The sequence below is a fragment of the Gopherus flavomarginatus genome, chromosome 7 (assembly GCF_025201925.1).
Source record: "Gopherus flavomarginatus isolate rGopFla2 chromosome 7, rGopFla2.mat.asm, whole genome shotgun sequence".
NCBI classification, from domain to species: Eukaryota; Metazoa; Chordata; order Testudines; family Testudinidae; genus Gopherus; species Gopherus flavomarginatus.
Window position 1 is genome coordinate 60,716,407 of NC_066623.1, and position 25,251 is coordinate 60,741,657.

Below are 25,251 nucleotides of genomic sequence, written 5' to 3' on the forward strand. Positions count from 1 at the left end.
ACTATCATTAAAATACCACTCACCTCTTTGGTCCTCTCTCCACCCATCCAGCCACCTTTCCATCCTTTGTACATCCCCCATTCAGCTCCTGCATCTCGGCAGCCCATCCTTTTATCTATCCACCCTTACCTATACATTGACAGATGTCTGGATTCTTGTCTCCACATTGAGAGCCACCACTAACTGTTGCGGGCTCAGCTCTGTCCAGCTGCATTTTCTCTGCCTGCAGAGTCCTGTCACCTTCCAGTGCCTCGGTTTACCATGCTGTGTATAAACCGGTCTGCACAATAGACGTTCACCAGGACTACCCGGCACTACCCGACTGAGGGGAGACAAGAGTGAGGAAATATGCTGGGGGCACCTCAGCTGTCAGGCTGCAAAGAAGGAATTGCAGGTAATCTCTAACAGCAGTCATATCTTGCAATAACATCCCTAAATTTCTCCCAGCTCAGCTCCTTTGTAGATTTCACAAAGCATTCAGGGCCTGGCTCCAAATCTATGAGCTTTGGATCAGAAACTCAGACCCCAAAATGACAGCAGGGATTGAGAGCACAAACAAGAGGAGAGGGGAATTTAGAGTGGTATTGCTTACATGCCAAGAGGTAATTTTATGTACTGTTTTTACTACGTCTGTAGTAGCAGGTAGACTTTACCCTGCTATATCTCCTCTACAAATACCAGAAGCAAATGCATAACACTGCCTAACAAAATTACTTGCTTTCCTAAATAAGGTGACTGGAAGTGGAATAACAGTGATTTGGCTGATACAGGAACATGACTTGTGATATTATACATTAGCAGATTGTAGCAGTTGGGAGGGGGTGGGATGGGTGTGATATTGAATCTGTAGAAGAAAAGAGGATGCAGATTTGGAACTAACACAGCAGAGAACTTTTGTGCATACATGTAGTCCAGTAATTCTTGGGCAGGTCTCTGGGGCAGTTAAAAAACAAGGATAAGGAAGTGATTTTAAAGACAACCTGTTTGGGGTTTGAGTTCTTTTTTCAGATACTTGAACAGCCAAGACAACCACATGCTAGTCTGGATCTTATCTGAAGATATAAGCTAAGCATGGTAAATAAAGGAGTAGCTGAAAGGGAGCCATCCAAAATGTTATGGTCAGTAGTCCATAGATATGAGGTATTTTTAATAGTAATTAAAGGAAAAGAAGCAGCACAAAGGGTTTTGAGTATGATCCAAAGCCCTTTGAAGTCACTAAGAGTCTTTCCATTGAATTCAATGGATCAAGCACTTTGTCCTTGGGAATTCTGAGTGTGATGTATTGTGAAATGGAAGCCCCTAAAGGTTTTGATTAAAATATTGCAATATTTGAAGGACCTCTAATAGGAAGCTGGGGAATATTAAAAGAACAGCTGGAGACACTGGCTTCAGATGCCCTTTTTCCTATTTATACTTAATGGGAATAACATTTAATTGCTGTGTGATTCAATATGGCTATAAAGAATAGCTTCCACAAGCAGCAAAACATAAGCAATGTGGGAAGGAACAGAACTGCATGGACTATTAAAAAAAATAAGCAGATGAAAGCTAGTGGAACAATCAAAGGAGCAAAAAAGAACTGAATGTCAAACTGCAGAAGAAACTTCAATAACACCTCATTAAAATTGTTCCCACTTGCAATAGACAGAAGGTAAAAAGAATTAACAGGATAACAAAGACCGAGGATAAGAAAATTGAGTGATTTAATCTGTCAAAGGGGATGCTCGTACAATGGCAAACTTTAGAAAATACACATTGGTAGTTAACAAAATGCATTTGGCCAGTATTTTGGGAGGCTATTGCTGTTTGTTGTTTGTGTTACAGTGGAGTCGAGACCCCGACCGGGATCAGAGCTCCAATTCACTCAGTACTATAAAAAAAACCGCAGTATGTGGAAGAGTCTCCAAAGTGCTGACAATCAATAGGAGTTTAGCACAAACTGCCATTTTGTGCCTTGGAAATTTCTCCCTCCGTGGACAATTCCCCCAAATGATGGGAGAGAGGAAGTGCTGTTATCCTTATTTTGCAGATGGGGAACTGAGACACAGAGAGACTTTGGGAGTGTCTATTCTGCAATCAGGGTGCAATTGCAGCACATGTAGACGTACCCTAGCTAGCTCAGGTACTGATAGCAGGGAAGCCGCAGCAGAATGCATTTCAGCATAAGTATCTGGGGTTGTGCTGCCACGGTTTCCCCGCGGTCAGTGCCGAAGCTAGTTGGATTTAAAGCAAAATCAAGTATCTTGACATGTGCTGGAATTGCACCCTCTGCTCGCAATGCAGTGAATTGGCCAAGGTCACACAGGGAATCTGTGGCAGAGCTGGGGAATGAACTCAGTTCTCTTAAGTCCTGATCTGGAGTCTTGACCAGGAGATCATCTTAGGCTTCATTTTACTAATTAATTAAACCACAGTCCTGTGTGTGTGGCATCAGAACAGTTGCCGTAGCAGTGACTGTGAGGTTAGAAAGTCAGTGCTATAACTTCACTGCAAAAGTAAGAGTATCGTTTTGTGCGTGGCGCCTTTCTGCGACAGCGTTTTAGGGGCCTGCTACATTCCTGCATCACTGCAGTTCTTGGTTGGTGTAACTCCATTGAGATCCACATTGATTGCAATGGAGTTGCACCCTTGTCCACCTAATATCGTCCCAATGCCAGAGGGCAAGAGACTTCCTGGGATCTAGAAGTGAGTCTCAGCTGGCCTGCACTGCTCAGTGTACCCACAGTTGTAATAATCCGTATCCAGAAGGTGTCATGTAAGGTATCGTGCGAATTGGTACCCTGCAGGTTATTAATATTATTGTATGATTTTTTTGTGTGCGGGTGTTATATGAATTATAAATATGGACTGGAAATAAGCTCTGTCTGCCAAATGCCTATTAAGAACCTAAGTCATCCCATCCTAGACAAAGGAATGTGGCTCCACCTGCTTGGATGAGTCTCCAATGTAAATAGAAAAAGGAGAGACAATGAAATTACATTTACGCAGAAGGTAAAGCCATCAGAAAAACTGGAATGGGGGATGGCCATTTAACACTGTCAGTGAGGGATGGAAACTTTCCTGCCTCCTGAAGCAAGGTCACTGAACTTCAGAAGATATAAGCAAGGACACACAGCCATTTTGGTGGCCATTACTGGGCAGATACAAGAGGCCAGAGCTCTTGTACATCTGAGAAAAGTGGAACCTTTAACCAAGGGGGTTGAAAGTCTTTGGAAACTGAATATAGGTGAGAGAAACTTCTTTCAACAATAGATTTTAGTTTAAGTTGAGTTTTAGTTTTAGAAGCTTATTTTTACTTCAGTTTGTTTGTAACCATTTCTATCCTTATTCCTTATACTGGGCATCACTTAAACCTATGTCCTGTTGTTAATAAACTTATTTTGTTTTTACCATAAACCAGCTCAGGTCTATGATTGACGTGGAGGGTTTGTCAACCCCTGCTGAGTTAAGAAGCTAGCTGTGTACTGTCTGTTTAAAGGAGCAGCAAACTTGATAAGGTTTTGTGGGTGCTTCAGATAGAGAGGCTGAGCACTTCAGAGGATTGAGAGGGTGTTGGTGTTACCCTGCAAGGAGTAACCAGGCTGGTGGAAACCAGGGTGAGGTCAGCAGGACAGCTCAGTGGTTTGAGCATTGGCCTGCTAAACCCAAGGCTTGTGAATTCAACTCTCAAGGGGGCCACTTAGGGATCTGGAGCAAAATCAGTAGTTGGTCCTACTAGTGAAGGCAGGGGGCTGGACTTGATGATCTTTCAGGGTCCCTTCCAGTTCTATGAGATAGGTAATCTCCATTATCAGGGCTCTGAACCAAAGCTGCACAGCATAGAGACGCTGAGGGTTACAGCATAGGCAGTGACACAACCCCTTACTGGTCAGGGTTGAACTCCAAAGTGTTATAACCACCTTAGAAGCAGAGCAACAGCCAGGAATCAGGCCCTAGATGCCTCCCAATAAGAGAAATGAAATCTGCACATGTTCAACAAAAACACAGCAGATAAAAATAAGAGAAAAGCTGCACTGTGGGTTGCCAGCCCTTTTCTAACCAAAAACCTTTTAGTAATTGGCAAACACGGTAAGAAAGTATAATAAACAACATTTGAAAGGCAAGAGCACTTACTGTGCTACATGTCTGAGTACAGAATATTTGACGGATAGAGCCAGTACCCAGTCCATGAATTTTAGTGGGAATTAAGAGAGAAAAACAGGAGGCATCATACATAACTAAAGCATATGATGATAGGTCAGGGTCAGGAGGCTGCAAATTGACAGGGAAATCACCGTTATTCCAGAAAAACAACCTATACTATGAAGTGCAGTAAGCAATTGCTGGCCTATTTGTAGTGTAAATATATAAAGAACAACTGAGTAAAGAGGAAGAGGGGATCTCCTTGAAAAATGTCATTTGAACTGAGATGGCAAACAGGGCTTAAAGAGAGATGAGATGGGATATTATGGTAATGGGCCATAAAACACTTCAAATAGATCCTTGCTTAACTTATTGACATTTCTTTTAAATTGCTGCTGTAATTGATAGGAGGAAATGTATTTGGTTCATGGCTAGCAAAAAGAGATTCCCAGTATGAGACAAGATGTACATCTATTCCTCATTGCAGACCTTGGGGACACGGAAGCCATATCCTTTGGAAACATATGACTTCTACTGGCCAGTCAGCAGGTGGGTTCTCCTTTGCAAGGGGGCTTCTCATTGGACAATTCCCTTTACCTGTTACAATGGTTTGTCCATGGGCTGTAACTGGCAATAAAGGTCTTTGTCCTGCTTCTTCCTGCCTCACCTTAAAGATTCCTTTGAGATCACTTTAGGGCCTCCTAGGTGAATGATTTGGATGATAATGGTAACTATAAAATCACATAGTTTGTGTATGATAACTGAGCTGAAGATGTGGCAAATGAATCAATGCATCCAGCATTAGCAGGATGAAGGAATCTTTTAGGTGGCTGGGCGAGTAAAGATAGATTGTACACACAGAAGAGTCATCCAGCATGTTAATCAAGAAAAGCAATGTGTTGTGCAAAAATGTTTGGAGTCATAAATGTGATACCATGGGTCAAAAGGCCAGCTGATTACTGGGGTGCATCAACAAAGAGACAGAGAATGCACACCAAAATAAATATCAGAGGGGTAGCCGTGTTAGTCTGGATCTGTAAAAAGTGACAGAGTCCTGTGGCACCTTATAGACTAACAGAAGTATTGGAGCCTGAACTTTTGTGGGTGAATACCCAGTTTGTCAGGTTGATGGATTTCCACTCCTGATATTCTACAGATCAAATGGTTAAAGCACAAGTACTATTTGCTAGTTGGCTTTTGTTGCCCTATTCAGTGGAAGGATACTAAAGCCCTTCAGAGACAGGAGAAAGAGCCAGGCACTCATGATGATTCCAAGTCATAAATTACATCATGACTCTGTATAGATGGGACATCACTGGGGATGGAATGCAAGACATCTGGATCTAAACATATGAGCAGTTACTGCTTGAGCTAAAGGATTAAGGAGCAGATTTTTAGAGATATTTAGATGTTGCTGTAGTCAGCACTGCAATGCCTAACTAACCTAGGAGACTATCTCATGGTCTTTCAATGTGACTTAAGCTCTTAAGTCACTTTGGAAAATGAGATTTAGGCACCTAAGTCAGTTAGGTGATGTGAAGCTGGACAGAGCACTGCCCAAGTACATTTAAAAATCTGGGCCTAAATTGAGCTTATTCTCACTGGGGAAGAGATTTTGAAGTGATTTAATTCAATTATTACACTAAAAAGCCCTGGAGGGATTTGAGATTAGAGCTGGTTGTGAGGATTCATGAGACTAGACCCCTTGGTCTGCAGAACCTGGGACAGTTGACATTCCCACATCACCTCTGGGAAGCTGTGCAGAGCCATATTCAAGGAGCACTGTGGAGATTAGGTGCTGCAAGAAGTACTGCCCAAAGGATCCAGAGTGTCAGCATCCTGGGGCACTCTGGTTGGCCTCTGCGCACTATTTAACTCTGGAGGATTCCCCAAGAAGTTGTCTGGGAAATCTCAGACTTCTGGCCTGCTGAGACTCCTGATAGCACCTTGCTTTCTGATCACCAGTCTCTGACCCCACCCTAGCCTGACTCTGACCCTGACCTCCTGACTCGGCCTGGTACTGTCTCTGACCCTCGCCTGACTCTGACCCTGACTCTTGCTCTTTGATTCTGGCTCTGGTGACTACTCCAATCCCTGCTCATTGAATATCGCCTCATGGCTGTTCTTAACATGTGCACACCAGCCCAGCTGTGACTGATAGGCCAGACTACCTATACCCTGGTCCCTTATAATGGTTGAAAAGTTTTAAACATAAAAAGTTTTTCCACCAGAAAATGCAGTTTTGTTGAAATCATCATGTTCCCATGACTGTTTGCAGTGGTCTTGTAGCTATGTTGGTCCCAGAATATGAAAGAAATAAGGTAGATGAGGTAATATCTTCTACTGGACCAACTTCTATGGGTCGAGGGGACAAGCTTTTGAACTTACACAGAGCTCTTCCTCAGGTCTGGAGAAAGGAGCTGGAATGTTCCCATAACGTGTTTTGATTTAGACTAAATTTTTTATGAGAATAAGTTTAAATGAATCATTTTAACCGGCATTTTGGTCCATTTAATTTTTATTTTTATATTTAAAATATATTTACATGTTCTATGTAATATAACAGTCAAAATTAAATGGGTCAAAATGAAAGACTATCAAAATAAAATGGTTCAATGGTCCTGAATCAAAATTTTCCTGCAGAATGGAAAATTTTTTTTTTACTTAGTCTGATTTGGAACAATTTTTTTTTCTTGCTATGTTGGAATTCCCCACAGAATGGGAATTCTGGTTTCCTACCAGCTCTAGTGGTAGAAACGAAGTGATGAGAATTGTCCTTGCTGGGATAAAGTTCAAACCAGGGAAGATCTGTCAAAATTAGGATATGAAGAAGAGACTGGCAGATCTCTTCCCCTCAGAGAACAATAAACATGTGGAAGAAGCTGTCAAGTAAGGCCAAAGCAAGCAACGTACATCAGTCTGAGAGCTAGTGATGTCTATGAGGAGACTGCAAAGGAAATGACGGATGCCAGCTGTCTTCCAATAGAAGTCAGTGGTAAGATGCCAGTTGAATACAATGAGAGGACTGGGGCCCATAGAAAGGAAGGGCTGAAAGTTAAGGATGCATTCTTATTTGGCTAAGTGGCCTTTTGCTGTGCAATGATTTCTCGTGGTATGTTACAATAGTGATACCCTAGCAAACTGCTTGTTTTGTTTGTGTTTTTAAGGGCATATGGTTATCTTTCATGACTGTGTTAGCATAAAACAATACTCTTGTGCATCAATGGCTTAATTCATCCTTGTTCCGCAAAGAGCTCTTATCCCACACAACTACAGAGGTCTCTGGGCCAAATTTAACTCTGATAAATGGATGCAAGTGCTACCAAAGTCAGTCCTAGTTTTATCTGGTGCAAATTTCTCATTTGTCTGAGTATCAAGGCCAGACAAATGAAATTCTCCTCTGGCTGGAGGGGATTTGCACCCTGAGAAAGAGTATTTCAACACTGCTCTGTTCCCAGTCTGCTCTGCGTAAAGCATGCCTCAGCAAATATACTTCATTGGTCACCAGACTGAGCTTCTAAAATAACACAAGTGTTTTTTGCAGAGGAGATGATCAGTACAGAAGTCAGTTTTTTATCCCCTTTGGATGAAATGACTTTTTAAATCAGGGAATGAGACGTGTCCAATAGAGAAAAGTTGACCTTGTTACTACTTTGTGGTAGGTCCCCTGACCTAACCATTTATTACCTAAAAGGGAAGAAAAGGAGGTGGGGGTGAGAGAGAGACAACTCCTCCACTGTGAGGTTACTGATCAGTCCAGCAGCCTATGAACATTGTAAACCCATGGAATTCACATATCAACATTCTAGAGACCAGGGAGGATACTTACAAAGCAGCCCTAATTCCATGGACTGCAAAAGGCACTGATTATGGTCAGTGAAGCTATTATGGAGAGGGAATGCATATAGCAAGCTGGAGCATGTAAGAAAGTGGTTTCATTGTGCTGTGTTAATACTGTCATGTGCTTATGGCAATGGGCTTTGAGCAGGAAATCCAAACTACAGTGTATAAACGCAGGCAACCATAGATATAATTTTGTTGATAAGCCACAGAACATGTGAAGTTGGAGGAAAGTATTTGTTCAATTGTTCACCTTCCCTAATGGTTGCTTGTACAGTCAGACTTCAAATTAAATAAATAAAATTTCAACAACAAAAGTACTTAGACTCAGGTACTTCTGTACATTTTGTCTTGTTTAGAGTGTAATTTCTTCAGGACAGGGACTGACTCGTGTATGGATGTATTTTATTATGTACAGTGCCTAACATAATGGAGACCCAGTCTCAGCTGGGGCCTTTTGGCACCACTGTTATGCAAATGATGAATAATAACCAGAACACTTATAAATGATAAAGCTGATCAAAGAATGAGAAATAGCACTGCAAATATATTTATTAATAAACACCAATCCCATTGGCTGCTATATCCTAAGACATGAATATGTGGATAGCGGCCAGGCACTTGTGAAATGTTTGGATATCCTGAAAGTGTTAGAGCTGTACTGGGTTTGACTGTATTATTCACTATTTGTTGTCCCATTATTTTCTGGTTTAAAAGTCATCCAGTGAGGTGCAAGAAATGGAACCATGTGATTTGAGCAACCATTGTCTAAGTTTGGGTACTGATTATCAGCTTTGGATACTTTGCAAATAATTCATAGGCTGTCACTTGTTATTTGCAAAGCCGTCAAGTTTTACAGTTAAATCCTGGTTTTGGTGAAACTATTCAGAAGTATTCAACAAACTTGTGGTGTTTAGATGTTGCTTGTAATTACTAGAATGAAAGGACAGGAAACAGGAAGGAGGGGGGAGGAGTTTTGAGGAGGCAGAGTGAGAGTTACATAGGATGCAGGAGCAGCAGTAGCTTGGTAAAGAGGTTTCCACTTTAAAAAATAAAGTCCTGTTGAAGTTTGTTAGTATCTTGCCTTGGCTGATACAACAAAACATCACAAGTGAACAAGTACTATTCAGCCAGCTTTAATATGTAGCAATATTTTATCCGTTGACTGGTGAGCTGGCTATCCAGGTAAGCAATGTTTGTGCAGAGCTAGACTATGTCCATAGAAATGACTAATGGAAAATCCAGGCCAGACAATTCATAGATACTTTGGATAAACAAGCAGAATTTTATTTCAGCTTGTCTTATTTTCTCGGTTGTTCACTCTCACTTTATTTCTTCTGCTTAGTCAATATCCAGACTCACCATCCTGAGTTTCACAGCTCCCTGCAAGAAAGATAAATGACAGAGAATGTGCAGAACAATTAAAAATATACTTTAAGCCAACTAGTCCAGGTTTAGTATAACTTGTAAGGTTACTTTCATGCTGTGGAGACAACGGTTCAGGTTCCTACATGCTGTGGTAATATAAATAATAATGTACATTTGTATAGCAGCATAGTGAATATTAGGTGGCCTTATGCAGGTGATGAATGTGTGTTTGTAATTTGAACAGTTATGGGGTTGTGAAAGAACAGAGGCGGGGATGTATTAAAGGAAAGTGCATGTTACCATTGTGTCTACAGCAATATTGTTGCAATTAATCAGCTTAAGACAGCCTTCTGTTTTGTTTTCAGCTATACTATCCATTGTTATGTCTGTTTGTTTAATTTCTGTTATTTACTCATCTACCACTTCATTTCCTCCCCACCTGCGGACAATTTTAAAAGTTAGACTTATATTCTTACTGTATAGAAATCATAGGCATCAAAGTCAGATGAGTGTTTTACTGTGATCTTCTAGGCATAACAGGATAATATTGCATTTATTGTGGTCTGAGTTGGGGATACTACCAGACCCAAACCAATGAATGTATTATTGTGGCTTTATAGTCTACAGGGGTGTCCCTCTGCAATGTTTGTGATTAAATATGGGGGCTAGAGTCTGTCTTTTAAAATCAGTAGCATGCTGGAGTGACCCTGACACCCTTATTCCTCCAATGTTTTACCAGCTCAGCTGAGTGGTGCAGAGGGGTGGACCCATGTCTTGCTTTCTCCCCCACCCTTTTGAGAGACTACCACTGACAATGGCACTTAGCAGCAAGCAGGGCTCATGCTCACCTCCTCCCCCTGGGAATATGGTTGGCCTATGCGCTAGACTGCAGCAGGGAGACTCCTTGCACAATTTTTCATGGCTGAGCTCAGTGTGCCCCAAAGTTGTGGCTGCTGAAGAAATCAAGCAGGCTGACCATAGCGCAGAGTGTGTGTTTTACATTCCAATGGCCAAATTCTGCTCCGGGTTAAACCATTGTAACCCCTCTGGAACCAACAGCATTGCACCAGTTGAGAATTTGTCTCATGTACTAGATCTTGGTGATCATCAAGAAAAAAAATTACAGAAAAGTAATCTAACAGTGATGAGCCTTTTGATAAAATAAAGGGCTTCATAAAAATAATTAATAATGGTGACAATCTGAGGGGGATCAACTCTCTGAAATCCCTATCCCCATTGTGAAGTGCAGAGTTTTCAGTTTCTTGTAGGCTGTCCTCACACCTTACAAGAGCTGCACTGATCACCTTCTGCAATCAGGGCAGTACAGATTCAGCTACCTCCTGGAGAAGTGTGAGTGGGCAACCTTGGTGGCTGAGGGTAGAGCAAAGAAGGCTTCTTAAGAAAAGCTTCCCCACATATTAGAACTCAGGGTTCTGCAGAGATGTGAGTCAGAGTAACCTCACCTAGCACAAGGTCTGGGCTGCATCAACATTGCCGATAGAAAGAGCCTTGCAGCCCTCAGGCCAGAGAACAAAAGCTGCCACCTTGTACTACAGTGAGTTCTGTTACTATGGAAACTGTTACTAAGTTGCTGAACTCTAGCCTTGGTGGTAGCCTCCTGCTGTTTCTGCTCCCCTCTCCTAGCCAATTGAGGCCACAGGCTGGGTCCAGCTCGAGCACATCCCTCTATGGTATTTCTAAGGTGTCCATCACCATGGTAAGTAAGATGTCATGTGTGCTATTGGTTTTCCTTCTGTAGGATACTGAGGTTGTAGAGCACAGAGTGAGGGTGGGAAGCTGGTATGAAGTCAGAACATCTGAACTGGGGAGCTGCATTTCCACAAGGGATTATCTATTATTTCACTCTATCCTGAGGTTCTCACAATGAAAGCTAGAAGGGTGGAAATGGCTGACTCAGTGTGTGGATGACACTTCCCCTATAATATAAAGTTCTTCCCTGAAGAAAGACAATTTTAGTTAACCAAGCCCAAGGATACCTTTTCCCTCTCCTATTTTTATACAGATCTCTCTCACAATCCCTCCTTTCTTCATCGCTAGAGCCCTAATAGTGTAGATGGGGAGGGAGAGAGAGAGAAAGTACGGAAAGTGCAGAGAGAAATAAAGAGCTAGCCCCATTAATAAAGATGTACTAAGACAGACCCTCTGCCACAAGGAGCTCCCTATAATCATTTATATTCTATTAGTGCTCACAATGTGCTAAGTATGATTGCTGCACTCTTATGAAGATGAAGGACTTGCCTGGAAGAACTCCCAATATAAGGCCTTGATCCTGCCATCAGGTCTGCGTGGGCAGATCCTTGCATCTCTGGACTTCAAAGGGGCTCTATGGGGATGTGAGTGACCACTGGCATGGCTCCAATTGATTGTAGGATCAGAGCCAACCTAACTAGTTATGAGAGACAGACGAGATAGGGGAAGTGAGGGTTTTTTCTAATCTTTTCCTAGCTCCTACCTTTTTAACCCCTTTCAAAAAGAGTAGAATCCCGTTCTGCACATGATCAACTGAAAGACGGGTTTTGTGATAGACTAAACCTCTGTATTCACACCCTACACACTATTGTAATCATCTTGGCACAATGTATGCCTTGTAAGGTATCATTTGAAAACTCAAAATTTGCTGGTCAGTGGCCAGTATATGGCAACATTGAAATGTGAAGTTATAAGATTCCACTATATGGTGTTTATTAACACATGTTCCAAACCCTACAGCCCTGCCCAATTCAAGATTGGCAAAGAGGTCTGTCCTGCATTAATATAGTAAACAGAGTCATCAAGCAGCAAGGGGAAAAAAGAAAGCTCATACAGGTGAGAAAAAATCAGCAGGGAACATCCTTCCACATGCACTCTTTGTCTCCTACTGCCCATCTGGAAATGTTTTTCAAGAGGGAGACTTGAACTATAAAAAGGAGGGACAAACACCTCAAGGTACCCCAGCCCATCACATTTGCTGCACCTGAAGCAACAAATGAAGCATTTGTTGGACTCGAGGGAGAAGGGATCCTGACCAACAGGGTTGGGTTAGTAAGACTGCTGAAAGCATGTGGTGAGAAACTTGGCTTGAATCTAATGTAGTTTGTTAAATCAGGTAATAGTAAACATCCTATCTTTTGTTTTACTTGTAGCCATTTTCTGACTTTTATGCCTCATTACTTGTACTCACTTAAAATTTATAACTTGTTTTATCTAATCCAGTGTATTTTAAATTGATGTGTCTGGGTAACTCCATTTGGGGTTGTCATAAACAGATAGCTAAGGGTTAACATCTCTTTCACCTGGAAAGAAGTAATCTGAACACCTGACCAGAGGACCAATCAGAAAACAGGATTTTTTCAACTCTGGGTGGAGGGAATTTTGTGTCTGAGGTCTTTGTCTGTCTACCTGCTTTTCTCTCAGCTATGAGGAGTGATTTCTATTTCCTGCTCTCTAATCTTCTGTTTCCAAGTTGTGAGTACAGAGATCATGTATTTACATGTCTATAGTTGCTGGAGTGCTTTGATTTGTATTCTTTTTGAATAAGGCTGTTTATTCAATATTCTTTTAAGCAATTGACCCTGTATTTGTTACCTTAATACAGAGAGACCAGTTTTATGTATTTTCTTTCTTTTTTATATAAAGCTTTCTTTTTCAGACCTGTTGGAGTTTTCTTTTCTGGGAAACTTCAGGGAAATTGAGTCTGTACTCACCAGGGAATTGGTGGGAGGAAGAAGTCAGAGGGAGATCTGTGTGTGTTAGATTTACTAGTCTGATTTTGCATTCCCTCTGGGTGAAGAGGAAAGTGCTTTTGGTTTCCAGGATTGGAATTACAGAGGGGGGACTCCCTCTGTTTAGATTCACAGAGCTTGTGTCTGTGTATCTCTCCAGGAGCACCTGGAGTGGGGGAAGGGAAAAGATTTATTTCCCTTTGTTGTGAGACTCAAGGGTTTGGGTCTTGGGGTCCCCAGGGAAGGGTTTCGGGGGGACCAGAGTGCCCCAAAACACTCTAATTTTTTGGGTGGTGGCAGCAAGTACCAGGTCCAAGCTGGTAACTAAGCTTGGAGGTTTTCATGCTAACCCCCATATTTTGGACGCTAAGGTCCAAATCTGGGACTAAGGTTTGACAGGGGTGACGAGTTGTGTGTGCATATTATTCTTTTAAAGGAGTGACTTGATATAACTGGTATTGTCTGGGAGAGAGTTGGGCAGTACAGGGCATACTGGGTGTGTCAGGGTCACCCTGCCATATAACCAGGGCTGGTGAGAGCCAGAGTGTAACCCAAGTGTAACTGTCAGACTGCAGTTGCACATAGACACTCAGGGAAACCTGTCTGTGAGTGTCCCAGGTGGGAGCTATTTCAGCAAGGTATTATAAGGCACCCAAGGTTGCAGGGTAGGGGGTGAAACAGCTGTCCATTGGTCTGGATTGTGATTTACCAGGTACAGGATTGAGATTTGAAAGCAGGCAGAGGTCTCTCTCTAATCAGGTGGCTTACTCTCTATTTTCTTCCCTTTCCATGTAACCTCACCAGCATAATTCTTCCTTGCAGATATCTTTTTTTTTTTCCAGACAGTACTGTGCTCTCTTTCACCAACTCTGGAAATAGTAACTGTGATTTATTGATTATCTTTAATAAAGATATTTTGTATTTAAATATGCCATATACAAATTTTAAAGAAAAATTCCTAAGAATTGCCTGTTGTTCTAATTATGCCCTCAGATCTGTTGAAAAGCAATGCATCAGTCAACAGAGGGTTTGGTTTAAAGTTACCACTCCTCAGAGACAAAAAATAAAGAAACATTTTGAGAATGATGGTCAGAACTGTGCACCAACACATCACAAATATCTGCCATAGGTGAAAGAGTAGCAGATTGCATCTCCATGATTTGAATTGTAGGTTGGTTTCAGGCTCTGTCGATCAAATCAGTTCGTTTGAATTGTTAATCTTCTAGTGATTTGCTGCAGAGGACATATGTGTTACTTTCATACAGGAGGAACCAGAAGTTATTTTTTCTAGGATGGCTTGGAAAATGGAAATAAACATTTCATTTCTGTTGTGCAGCCATTCTTGGACAAGTTATTATGTAGACATTATGCTTGCTTGGAGAACTGAGGGGTTTCTATCAAAGTTTCAACTTTGTATTTTTGGCTATAATAGGTTTGGCCTCAGACTGTGTTCCCATAATATAGGGTGCATTAGTTTATGTTGTCAAATAGTTTCAGTAGTAGTTTTATTGGCGTATTTTATTTACTCATTGGTTTATTTTATGGTATAAAAGGCCTGAAAGCATATATTTTTTTCTCCTAATGTTTTTACAGAAAGCCTGAAGTTCCATGGTGGAGCTCAGATATATATATAATTCAACCTGTTCTATTTCTGCATTTTTCAAAATAATGTTTTTTTTTAATTTATTTGGGTTGTTTAAAGCTTTTTTGGGGAGAATCGTTATTCTTTCTTTTTCAAGGTTGACCTGTAGAATCCATATGTTGTGGTATATTTGTAGCAGGTGCAGGTTCCTTTGCTGACTATTTTGTGTGGGTGATATGACAGCTTATTTGCATAGTGCAGGCATCATACATCTGAGTTGGTTTAATATAGAGTCCTGGATTTGGAGAGTTCTCTAGTACATTTGATAGTGAACTGATGCATATGCTGTGAAGGGTAGGGCTGAAATTGCATTTATTTTATTCCTCTGTGTCTTGTAGGGTCCGGTCAAGGATGGTTGGCTGTGTTGTACATAGATTTAATTTGTTTCTCATCAGTTCTGTTCAGAGAGTTTAAAGGTGAGTCCAGAGTGCCCTTTTGAGTCGAATACTTTTAAAGGTTATGGAACAGACGTATCTTCCCCTTTCAGGGGCATTTATGTAGTAGGGTAGGGAATTATGTTTATCACCTTGTTTAACTGTATTTAAAGTAAAAAAGTTGGTGGTTCATTTCTCAGGGAAGAATCCAATTTGGCTTTTACATTCTTTTTTGTTCCTGGTCAAGTGTTTTGTTGTTCTTTATCAAGGATTCCACAGACTAGTCTGCTCCTGATCTTGCTAGCTAATATAGGTACATCTGTGATTGTCTTGATGTCAGGTTCCTTCACAGTGACTGAGACTGTGCAAGGGGGCAGGATTGTATCTCTGCTTCTGTCAGTCACACGCGGACTATGCAGAAGGGACCATGGTCTCTGGCTCTGTCAGTAACAATCGGGTTGGGCAGAGAGGTGGGCTAGGACTGATCTGGCCTTGTCAATCACAGCAGGGTTGTACACAAGGGTGGGGGAGGAGGCATCCTCTGGCTTTATCAGTCACATTGGGGTTCTGCTGTGGGGAGTGGGGCTGGTCACTGGGACTGCGTAGAGGGGTGGGATCTTGGAGGCCAGCCTCTTGCTTTGTCCATCACACCGGAGCTGCGCAGAAGGATGCGGGAGGCGTGGTTTCTGGAGCTCTGTCAGTCACGCCTAGACTGTGCAGAGGGGTGGGAGGTGGGCGGTTTCTGGCTGTCAGTCACAGCAGGGCTATGGAGGGGGGTGGTTTCTAGCTCTGTCACTCAGAGGGGGCTGCGCAGACGGGTGCGGGGGGTGGTGGTCTCTGGCTGTCAGTCATGGTGGGGTGGGTGGAGGCAGACTCTGGCTGTGGCAGTTGAGTGTGGGGGGTGGTGGTCTCTGGCTGTCAGTCATGGTGGGGTGGGTGGAGGCACACTCTGGCTGTGGCAGTTGGCTGTGGGGGGGGGGGGTCTCTGGCTGTCAGTCACAGCAGGGCGGGGTTGTCTCTAGCTCAGTCAGTCAGACGGGTTGGGCAGCGCGGGGGGCGGTCTCTGACTCTGTCAGTCACACGGGGTGTTTGTTTTCTTCCTTCCTGCAGGCGGTCCGGCAGACAATGGTCTCCGCCGGCCGGGCCGGGCTGTGAGCGGCCCCGCGGAGGCTGGCGGACCGGGGCAGGCTGGGTCTGCCGGCCGGCGCCGCGCGGAGCTCGGCTGCAGAGCGGGGCCTCCCCCGTGTGAGCTGTTCCAGTCCTGGGAGCGCCGGTAACTAGCCGCGGTTCCTCCCTGCCCGGATCACCCGCTGCCCCGCTCGCGGCGGGGAGCTGCTGCCTGCCCCGGCGCCTTTGGCCCCGGCGCCTTTGCCCCCGGCCATGGCCGGGCTGCCGCCCCCTCCCCACCGGGTACCAGCTCGCAGCTTTGGGGCTGCTCCGGGGAGCTGGGGAGCAGGTCAGGGTACCCATTTCCTTCCCATCCTCGGCCTGTCCCTGCCAAGCCACTAGGCCTAGGAGGGAAGGGGCAACCCGCAGGAGACTGCTCCTGCCAGCAAGGGGGGAGGAGATGTGTGTGCCATGCTAGCGTGGGTCAGGGGGTACAGGAGTGGACCTTGCTCTGCAGGAATGATCTGGCTGTACCAGTGTGAGGAGGGGCTGCAGACTATGGGCAGAGGAGTTGGTGCAGAGTGACCAGGATACACAGAGCTGTGGGAACAATTTATATAGTGAGGGTGCTGAGAGCCATTGAACCAAACTGTAAACACTATATAATGGAAACCACTCCAAGCCAACAGATGTGGCAGCAGCACCCATATTTCCAGCATCCGTGAGGACCCAGGCATTGCTATGCCAGCGGCTGGGAGGGTTGCGTAGAAAGGCTAGCAGAAGGTAATGTCAGCAGAGAAGAGTGGAGCAGACAGTCTAAAAGATGAGCGTTTTCAGCAGATGTATCAGAAGCACTGCTAGAATAAGAAGGATGTCTGAGAGTCCTGCAGAGCTCTGCCTGGCACTGAGGAATAAATTTATTAATGTATGTTCGTTTCACCATTGAAACGCCCTGTAACTAGATAAAGGAAAAGAGGGGCCAAGGAGAGTGGTACAACTAGAAGGTGAGGGATGGGAAATTGAGAGGTAAACCCTGGTCTGGAGGGGAGAAAAGTGGTAGCTGGGAAAAGCCAGAGTGAGTTGGGAGAGCTCTCAAGTGACTAGTATTTTGGGAAATTCATTTTACCTTCTTTTTGTTTTATCTGGGAGAAGACAGGCACTTGGACTCAGAAATCTTAATCGCTTGGAGCAGAAGTTGGACAAAACTCAGCAAGAGGAAATAGGGAGACTGCAGGGAATAAAGAGAGACATAGGTGGTGTGGGAAGAGCCTGTTACATAAGCAAAGTGAAGCTGAGGTACAAGTAGGGTGTGTGTTAGGTACAAGAGGGTTGCCATACTAGATTACGTCTGTGGTCCGTGTACCTGGGTATCCATCTCTGACAGTGGCCAGCACCAGATGCTTCAAAGGGCAAGAAACCCCAGTAGATAAATGTAGGATAATCTGTCCCCGTGATGAACTCATTAAAATCTGTAGCAGAGATTGGGCTAGATTGGCAATTTGGGTTTATTTTAGAGCTTGTCTACACTTAAAACGCTTCAGCACTTCAGTATAAACACTATCTATGCGAATGGGAAGGACTCTTCTTTCAGAGTAGGTAATCCACCTCCCTGATCTGTGGTAGCTAGGTTGACAAAAGAAGTATTCTGGGGGTTAGGTCAGTATAGCTATGCCTCTCAGGTGTGGATTTCTCACACGCCTAAGATGTAGCTATACCTATGTAAATTCTTAGGGTAGACCGGGTCTTAGTGTTCATTCTAGTGGGACACTGGACTCTTCTAAAAGGAATAGCGGAGAAGGAGGGTCAGGAAAAGGAGAGGGAAGCTGCAGAAGCAACAAGACAAGTCTGAGGGCACATTGGGGAGGAGTTCCCTACAAACTGATCTTTGATATGCCTTAAATGAGAGCACAATCCTTACAGGAAGCCTGTGTGGTTTGGGGAAATTACTTATGTCCAATTGTGCAGAAAACTCAAGTTCCTCCTTGGAATCTAGACATTACTTAGGGAAGAATTAAGTGGGATTTCTCTGTTTTGAGTGCACACATAATTAGATGATATTTAATAATTATCAACTACTGAATCCAGAAACTATGATATAGAAAAATATAGATAAAAAATATTGTGGTAGCCCTTCAGCATATACAAGGACCTCAATCTGTATTCATTTTTAAGTTTAGATTTGTGCATGTTTGTTTTTAAACCAAACATGTTAAGTGTATACTAAATCAGGAGGAAAAAGTCCTCTCCACCACTCTGACTTTAAAAACAAAACAAAAAAAACTGCAGAAATTATTGAATCTGCACTTTCCTTGTCATACCATACATTAAGGAAGTCTGCGAAGCAATAGACCCCCCTCTCTTGACTTTAAATCTTGGACCCAGCCTATAAATTGAGTGGGTATTGGCAAAATGAGTTGGGAACCACTTGCATGGGGAAGTAGCTGACAATTTAAATTTGCATGTTAAAGGAAAAAAAAACACCACAGGTTTGAGAAATCAGAGTACTCGATCATCACCTGGTCAAAGTGTTCCAGCAATTCTTTCCTAAGCCTTTTCCTCTTCATCCCTCTCCCGCACAACTTCCTGCTATTTAGCCCTCAGCTATAGATTTTATGTCTTGGGTTATAGTTAGAAAATCTTCTCTCAACTTGTTCGTTTTTTCCCCAAAATCTCTCTATGGGACCAGCTGATTGGTAACAATGGTCTGGAAGATCCCAAAGAGTTTCACAATAATGCAAGTTATGATGACAGGCTGGAGATGGCTAAAGAGATCACAAGGCTTTTCCCCTGGTGGTTTTGAGAGTGAACAGCATGAGTTTCCGCAGCTTCTTTTGTCCTGTCCCAATCCTCAGCTGCTCGTTGCTGTGGGGTTGACTGTACAGTCTTTCTGCGGTGGCTGGAGCTTGTAGCTTACATTTTATAATTAGTATCAGGAAAGAAATACTTGGTGGCAAAGCTTCCTGGTGATACTCATAAAAATTAAATGTCTCTAGCAATGCAGCGTGCAGTGGTGGTGGTGGTGTCTGGGTCCATCCCAGGATATGAGAGAGATGAGGTGGGTGAGGTAATTGGCTTAACATCTGGTATACATCCTCCAGTGCGCTAAATGCCCCAACAACAACTGTGTGGGTGAAATGGGAATCATTATACTGTCAAACTTGCACTGAAAACTGATTAAAAAAACAAAATATCATATTGCCTGTGGGTGAACATTTCTCATAAAACAATCATTCCATATCTGATCTGTCCTCCTCCTTAAAGGAAATCTGCACACCTTCAAAAGATTCATAGATTCTAGGACTGGAAGGGACCTTGAGAGGTCATCGAGTCCAGTCCCCTGCCCTCATGGCAGGACCAAATACTGTCTAGACCATCTCTGATAGACATTTATCTAACCTACTTTTACATATCTCCAGAGATGGAGATTCCACAACCTCCCTAGGCAATTTATTCCAGTGTTTAACCACCCTGACAGTTGGGAACTTTTTCCTACTGTCCAACCTAAACTTCCCTTGCTGCAGTTTAAGCCCATTGCTGCTTGTTCACCTTAGCCTCTAAGGATAGAACAAGTTTTCTCCCGCCTTCTTATGACACCCTTTTAGATACCTGAAAACTGCTATCATGTCCCCTCTCAATCTTCTCTTTTCCAAACTAAACAAACCCAATTCTTTCAGCCGTCCTTCATAGGTCATGTTCTCTAGACCTTTAATCATTCTTCTTGTTCTTCTCTGGACCCTCTCCAATTTCTCCCTATCTTTCTTGAAATGCGGTGCCCAGAACTGGACACAATACTCCAGTTGAGTCCTAACCAGCGCAGAGTAGAGCGGAAGAATGACTTCTTGTGTCTTGCTCACAATACACCTGTTAATGCATCCCAGAATCATGTTTGCGTTTTTGCAACAGCATCACACTGTTGACTCATATTTAGCTTGTGGTCCCCCTAGATCCCTTTCTGCTGTACTCTGTCCTAGACACTCTTCCTATTCTGTATGTGTGAAACTGATTGATCCTTCCTAAGTGGAGCACTGTGCATATCTTTGTTAAACTTCATCCTGTTTAACTTCAGACCATTTCTGCAATTTGTCCAAATCATTTTGAATTATGACCCTATCCTCCAATTGCAATCCTTCCCAGTTTGGTATCGTCTGAAAACTTAATAAGCGTACTTTCTATGCCAGTATCTAAGTTGTTGATGAAGATATTTAACAGAGCCGGTCCCAAAACAGACCCCTGCGGAACCCCGCTTGTTATACCTTTCCAGCAGGATTAACTGGATCAACCACTAATAACTACTCTGAGTATGGTTATCCAGCCAGTTATGCACCCACCTTATAGTAGCCCCATGTAAGTTGTATTTGCCTAGTTTATTGATAAGAATATGTGAGACCGTATAAAATGCCTTACTAAAGTCTAGGTATACCACATCCACTGTTTCTCCCTTATCCACAAGGCTTGTTATCCTATCAAAGAAAGCTATCAGATTGGTTTGACACGATTTGTTCTTTACAAATCCATGCTGGCTATTCCCTATCACCGTACCACTTTCCAAGTGTTTGCAGATGATTTCCTTAATTACTTGCTCCATTATCTTCTCTGGCACAGAAGTTAAACTAGATAGTCTGTAGTTTCCTGGGTTCTTTTTATAGATGGGCACTCTATTTGCTCTTTTCCAGTCTTCTGGAATCTCTCCTGTCTCCCAGAATTTTCCAAAGATAATAGCTAGAGGCTCAGATACCTCCTCTATAATACTTCTCAGTGAAGACCAAAACAAAGAAATCATTAAGCATCTCTGCCATTTCCAAGTTTCCTGTTACTGTTTCTCCCTCCTCACTTAGCAGGGAAATGAGCACTGAGATGAGCCTGGGAGCTTAAATTTGTAACTTTGCTAAGCACTAAAAATCATGGAGTTAATAAACATACTGGATTTATAGCTCACTAAAAAAATTTGTAACCCATTAATCCTCGTTTGTCCTACAACTGCAAAGGTGTTAACTGCCCACTTCACCTTAAATGGTCTCTTGCAGCACATGTGAACTCCTTATGCTAAACAATCTGTTCCCTCTCCTATTTAGCTGTCACATTCTGAGCACCTTTCCCAGACCTAAAGGAGAGCTCTCTGGGTATGTCCAGACTACCTGCCATATCGGCGGGTAGCCATCGATTTTTCAGGGATCAATATCGCGTCTCATCTAGATGCGATACATCGATCCCTGAACATGCTCTAGTCGACTCCAGAACTCCACCGGAGCAAGCAGTGGTAGCGGAGTCGACGCTGGGAGCCACGGATGTCAATCCCGCATGGTGAGGTTGGGAGGTAAGTCGGAATAAGATACTTTGACGTCAGCTACGATATTCCCGTAGCTGAAGTTGCATATCTTACATCGACACCCGCCTCCAGTGTAGACCAGGCCTCTGAGTTCAAAAGCTTGTCTCTTTCACCAAAAGAAGTTGGTCTAATAAAAGGTATTACCTCACTCACCTTGTGTCGCTAGTAACATACTTAACATGAATCTTATGACAAAGACCCTGTTTGCTGAAAGAAGCTTGTCCTCCTTTGGGAGTTCTGGTCCTGGGAATTAAAAATTAGACTTTTAGAGCAGGGGTTCTCAATATTTTTGGTGCCCTTAGAGTGCCAACTCTTGCTGGTGGTCACTCTGACAATTTTTCCTAAAGTACTTAATTAACTTTAGGAAAAATGAATAAATATGCACATATCCATGTCCAAATCATGGACGTTTATGTAGTGGGAGAGCAATAGGAAATAGAGCTTCCCATTGCGTGCACTCGGACTTTGCTCCTATTGTCGTGCTCAGAGCCTGTCACGGAAAGGGAGCCCCTCATCCTGCTGGGGAGCTGTAAAACCCTGCAGCAGCCCAGAGCCATTGAGCTGCTGGGGTAGCTACAACAACTGTAAACAGTGAGTGTGGACCCAGGCAGGGGAAGCTCTGCCCTGTTTCTCTGTCCCTGCCTCCCGTGGCCCTTCAGCAAGCACTCTTCCTGGGGCATGTGGGTCAGGAACTCTCGGCTACCTGCAGAGTCCCAGGCTCCCTGTGCCCCAGGCAAGAACAGGGGAGTGCCCTGGTGACCAAACACTGCAGCTGCCTCCACTGAGAAGAGCCGGAACCATGCACATAGGCGCTGACTTCCTCTCTTTCCCCTAGGTGCTCGGCCCTTCCCTCCCACTGGTTCTGCCCCCACTTCACCCCTTCCATGAGGCCCTGCCCCAATTCAACACCTTCCCCAAATCCCTGTCCCTTCCCCACCTCCTCCCCTGAGCTCACCACATTCCCACTCCCCACCCCTGAGTGTGCTAAGGCTGCCAAACAGCTGTTTGGCAGTGGCCGGGCGGGAAACACTTGGGAGGTAGGCAAAGGAGCAGGGACACAGCATGCTCAGGGGGAAGGTGGAGAGCTTGGCTGCCAGTGGGTGCAGAGCACCCACTGCTTTTTCCCCGTGGGTGCTCCAGACCCAGAGCACTCACAGTGTCAGCACCTATGGCCGTGCACACCGGCCCCACATGTCTCCAAAGCCTGGAGCCTCTGAAGAGACAGCGCCAGCACAAACACCAAGACTGTGCATTGCTGCCCTTGGTAATGGCTATTCAGGAGCAACAGCTGGATGGTGGAGGGAGGGGCTGCTGCTTTGCCCCCCACAATCTCTGCCCACACTTTGGAGGCTGTCATGGCCGCAAAAAAGTCTGTTGTTGCCCATGTTTGAGAAATGCTGCTGTCGCCTAATGCAGAGCTGTAACCAGGGTGGTGTCACGTGCCCCTCTCTCCAGATTTCTGCCTTCCATTTAGCAGAGTTTGAAAACCATTGCCAGGAGCCAGTGGATCAGAAGCTGGTGGAAGCCTCTCAGGCCGCTAGCTCTCTGTGCTGTGGGAGCCGGGGTGCCAGCTGGCTGCCTGGCAGCCCTCTCTGCTCTACCCTAGCAGGCCACCTCTGCACAGACAGGTGCTTACCAGGCACGATGGGTGGCACAGCTCCAAACTAACCCCGACACACACTTGCCTCTCCCCAAAGGAGCCTGGTGCCAGCCAGCAATGCCTCCTGGAGCCAATCCCTGCTTGCAGAGCCCAGCTGCCATGAGATGATCAGCATGGCACTTGCTCAGCAGCGAGAGAGCCAGGAGTGCCAGGGCAGTGGCCAGCAAGCACCTCTGGGAGCATCTCATGGCAGCCAGGCTCTGCAGGCAGAGGCTGGCTCCAGGGGCCTCACTGGCCGAGGCCAGGCTCCTTCGAGGGAGAGACAAACACATATGAGGCACAGGTCGGACTATGCTGCCCTGCCTGCCTGGGGAGCGCTCGGCCATGCAGAGGTGGCTGAGCTTGGGAAACGAGGCAGGCAGGGCTGCCTGGCAGTCAGCTAGCTCCCTGACCCCCCAGAGCATGGAGAGCCAAGGGCCTGAGCAGACCAGCAGCTCCCACCAGCTTCTGATTCACCAGCTTCTGATTCACCGGCTCCTGGCAGGAGGCAATGGTTTTCAAACTGGGATGGGCATCCTGGGGAGCATACCCCACAGTTTGAAAATCTCTGCTATATGGAAGGCAGAAATCTGGGGGACATGGACACCAACCCCCATATCCTCCTACATGTTGACTTTAGGGGGTGCAAATAAGCTTGGTTGCCCTGTGCGTTAAAATCCCTTGTTACGGCTCTGGCCTGGTGAGTTTGAATACCTCAAGCTGGCTCCTTCTGAAAGGGACCCATTTGTTAATTGCTCAGATGCAGGGGCTCTCTGATATGGAAACTTTAAAATACTGTGAAAAGAAATAGGCCAAGTAGGTGCATGATCAGTAGGGATTGCAGCTCTCGATTTAACGTAATTTAAAATATTTAATAAACTATACAGTACTAGCCCCCAGTCTGACTTGCACCAGTTAGCAACGAGAGATGATATCTTCTGGGGAACTTTCAAAGAAAATGGAGAACTCAAACATGTTTTTGGATTTGCCTGAGATTAAAGGGACAGACTAAAATAAAAGAAAATGCACCTGCTGCTTCTCCTGTATACCCTGGCGCGCACTTCACACATAGACTGTGGCTAATGATGATGGTCAACTGGTTAGGTCCCTAGTCTAGGATTTTGCAGTCTGAATTCAAGTCCCTGATCCCATAGACTTCTTTTGTGAACTTGGGCAAATCACTTAGCTTCTCTGTGCCTCAGTTGTCAATTTGTACAATGGTAGTGATAGCACTTCCCTCCCTCACAAGGTATTGTGAAGATGAATGTTAGATTTAGACACTGTGCTCAGATACTGATGTGATATTAATGGGGGCATGTATTCATTTGTAAGGGAGTGGACTCACCCCTGTGGCATCTCCTGCTGGTAGTCTGAGGGAATTAGCTCTTCCAGCATCCTGGAGCACCCCCTGCAGGCTGGTGATCCGCCTTACGGCTGGCCCTCATGTCCCTCCCGGAGCCAAGTGCCCTGTTACCTGGGTGCTTCCTCCTGGCAGTAACCCCTCAGTCTTAGGGTCTCCCCTCCCCAGGGAACTCCCACCCACTATCCCCACCTCAGTATATGGCTACTGCCAGTCATTGTCTAGTCCCCGCACCCTGGGGCAGACTGCAGTATCAGCCTACTCATCACTGTCAAGGTTGGGTTTGGACCTGCTGCCTTTGCCTACCCCTGGGCTGCCCTCTGCAACCCCCAGTATCTATTAGCCTAATGCTAGGCTGCAGCCTGGGGCTTTCCAGGCTGGAGCGCTCCAGCTCCTCTGCCTTTCCTCAGCCCTGCTCCACTCATGTACCCTGTCTTTAGCTTCCGGCAGTCAGGCCTGTCTCCCTCTGCAGCTAGAGAAAGACTCCAGTGCTTCGGGCTGCCCTGGCCTTCTTATAAGGCCCGGTGGGTCTGTTTGGGGCATGGCCCCAGCTGCAGCCACTTCCCCCAGTCAGCTGGGGTTTTGCTCCCTGCCCCAGCCCCAGCCCTCTGCTGGGCTTTTCCAACCCCTTCAGGGCTGGAGCGGGTGCTCACCCTGCTACAGCACTACAGCTAGAAAAGTGCTTCACTTAGCTTAATTATCAGAAAAGTGGGCAGATCCTGTAGCGATGTATCTGGGCCAGCAGAGTTCA

General features: G+C 44.7%; 2 protein-coding genes across 10 annotated transcripts in view; one reads left to right on the plus strand and one right to left on the minus strand.

The window, feature by feature from the left end:
- Nucleotides 1-25,251, minus strand: part of LOC127055794 (2-5A-dependent ribonuclease-like) — an 821,333-nt gene that overhangs the window by 392,544 nt on the left and 403,538 nt on the right. The gene's annotated exons all lie outside the window — the stretch shown is intronic.
- Nucleotides 15,972-25,251, plus strand: part of LOC127055839 (zinc finger and SCAN domain-containing protein 22-like) — a 42,020-nt gene continuing 32,740 nt past the window's right edge. The window contains exons 1-3 of one of the 9 annotated variants that reach the window (XM_050963303.1): nt 15,972-16,341; nt 17,328-17,607; nt 21,248-21,489. The gene's annotated coding sequence lies outside the window, so the exon portion shown is untranslated. The remainder of the gene's footprint in view (nt 16,342-17,327; nt 17,608-21,247; nt 21,490-25,251) is intronic. The other 8 variants (XM_050963306.1, XM_050963305.1, XM_050963309.1 and 5 more) reach the window with 8 other exon arrangements.